Genomic DNA, 2,500 nt, shown 5'->3' on the forward strand with positions numbered 1-2,500 from the left:
CTGGAATTAATCAGATGAATATCTAATTCCATTACCAATATGCAGTTGTCTAGCTTAGTGATGAAAACTGGTGCAACCACAAACATGAATAAGAATATGTCTGAGGCCTCTGTCCTGCAGTGGGCTAGAAACAGCTACATTTGTTGTTGTTGGGAAAATAGTCGAGTGTTTGTAGATGGTCATGAAATAAAAAAAAAAAAAAACGTCTTTTGTAATAATATTAATAATAATAATAATAATAATAATAATAATAATAATAATAATAATAATGATAATAATAATAATACTATCATTTAGATAATATTATTATTAAACTCCCGATGACTGCAAAGAATAGACAATGTCATTTCAATATAATATTTGACTTTTAGCTTAAAATAACCCTTATACCATTTTCTTATCAAAGACGCTGGACTATTAATACAAATTGAAAGGTAATAATAAACAATTCAAGCTGTAATTAACAAGCCTCATCTGTTATTGAATAGATACTGCTCTTAGTGAATGGAACTGTCAATTCAAGCAATGGTTTTAATTAACCAGTCTGGCTTGCAATTGAAATTCAAACTCAAACACTGCTATTAAGCACCATTGTCTATTAGTAGAATGCTATTATTAAACAGTGTGATTTTTATTACAATATAGAGGACTTATTGAACGGGATTAAGGCAATTTGCTGAACAGGGCCAGTTGAAGATTATGCATAACCAATTTCTGGGTTGATAATTTCTGAGTGGGAATAACTTAAAAAGGTGAAAGGGTAAAGGTTTATTAACCAGGGCCAGCCATACGAGGTTACTTTCCTTTGAGTGGTCAGACAAAAATCTCCCTCCATCACCAATCAATAGTGGCCAGTATTGTGATGAAACTAGCAACCCCCAGGCATGAATAAGGACATGTCTGAGGTCTTTGTCCTGCAGTGGACTAGATACGGTTGTCGTTATTGAGTTCCTGATCGACACACGACTAGGCAGAGATGGGCTCCAAAACTAATTTATGAAAATTAGAAAGATAGAAAAATAGTATTGTACCAAAATCGATGTCATGTTTTGCTATTCCAAAGTCAACACCTTGTGTTATTTTACATTCCAGTAACAAAAAATTCAGACGTGAAATAGGTGAGGCTGTTGCCATAATGCCTCAACTTAATTCAAAAGAATTCGGACTTGAAAGAGGTGAAGCTGTGACTATATTGCTTTAGCCTAATTAAAAAGAATTCAGACTTGAAAGATGCGAGGCTGTTGCCATATTGTGTCATCCTAATTCATAAGAATTCAGACTTGAAAGATGCGAGGCTGTTGCCATATTGTGTTATCCTAATTCATAAGAATTCAGATTTGAAAGCGGCGAGGCTGTGGCCATATTGTCTTATCTTAATTCAAAAAAATTATTCAGAAATGGAAGAGGGGAAGCAGTGGCCATATTGGCTACTTTAGTTCAAAAAGATTCATACTTGAAAGAGGTAGGTCTATTGCTATTTTGTCTTATCCTAATTCAAAAGCATTCAACTTTTAAAAAAGTGAAGCTTTTTCTATATTGTCTTACCCTAATCCAAAAGAATTCAGACTTGGAAGAGGTAATTCTGTTCCCATATTGCCTTAGCCTAATTCAAAAGGATGCAAACTTGAAAAAGGGAAATCTGTTGCCATATAGGTTTAGTTTAATTCAAAAGATTTCAGACTTGAAACAGGTGAAGCTGTTGCCATATAGGTTTAGTTTACTTAAAAGAATTCAGACTTGAAACAGGTGAGGCTGTTGCCATAATTGTCTTATCCTAATCCCTAAGGATTCAGAAATGAAAGAGCTGAGGCTGCTGCCATATTTGCTTGACCTATTTCAAAATGCTTCCGATTTGAAAGAGCTGAGGCTGTTGCCATATTGTCTTAGCCTAATTAAGTTGAATTTAGACATTTAAGAGGTGAAGTTGTTGCCATAGTGTCTTTCTTTAATTCCAAAGAATACAGATTTGAAAGAGTTGAAGGTGTTGCTATATTATTTTACCCTAATTCAAAAGATTTCAGACTTGAAAGAGGTGACGCTGTTGCCATAAGACCTTAGACTAATTCAAAAGGATTCCGACTTGAAAGAGGTGAGGCTGTTACCATATTGTTTTAGCCTAATTCAGCTGTTGCCATATTGTCGTACTGTGTTTCAAAAGAATTCAGATTTGAAAGAGTTAAGGCTATTACCATGTTTCTCTACCCTAATTCATGAGGATTCAGACTTGAAAGTGGTGAAACTGTTTCCATATTGTCTTAGCCTAATTCGAAAGAATTCATACTTGAAAAAGGTGAAGCTGTTACCATATTGCCTCACCCTAATTCGAAAGTATTGCAACTTGAAAGAAAGGAGGCAGTTGCTATATGGTCTCAGTTTAATTAAAAGAATTCAGACTTGAAAGACCTGACGCTTTTGCCATATCGCCACCCTATTTCAAAATGATTCCGACTTAGAAGAGGCGTGGCTGTTGCCATATAATCTTACCCTAATTAAAAGGATT

This window comes from Palaemon carinicauda, chromosome 25 (assembly GCF_036898095.1).
Source record: "Palaemon carinicauda isolate YSFRI2023 chromosome 25, ASM3689809v2, whole genome shotgun sequence".
In the NCBI taxonomy this organism is placed as follows: Eukaryota; Metazoa; Arthropoda; class Malacostraca; order Decapoda; family Palaemonidae; genus Palaemon; species Palaemon carinicauda.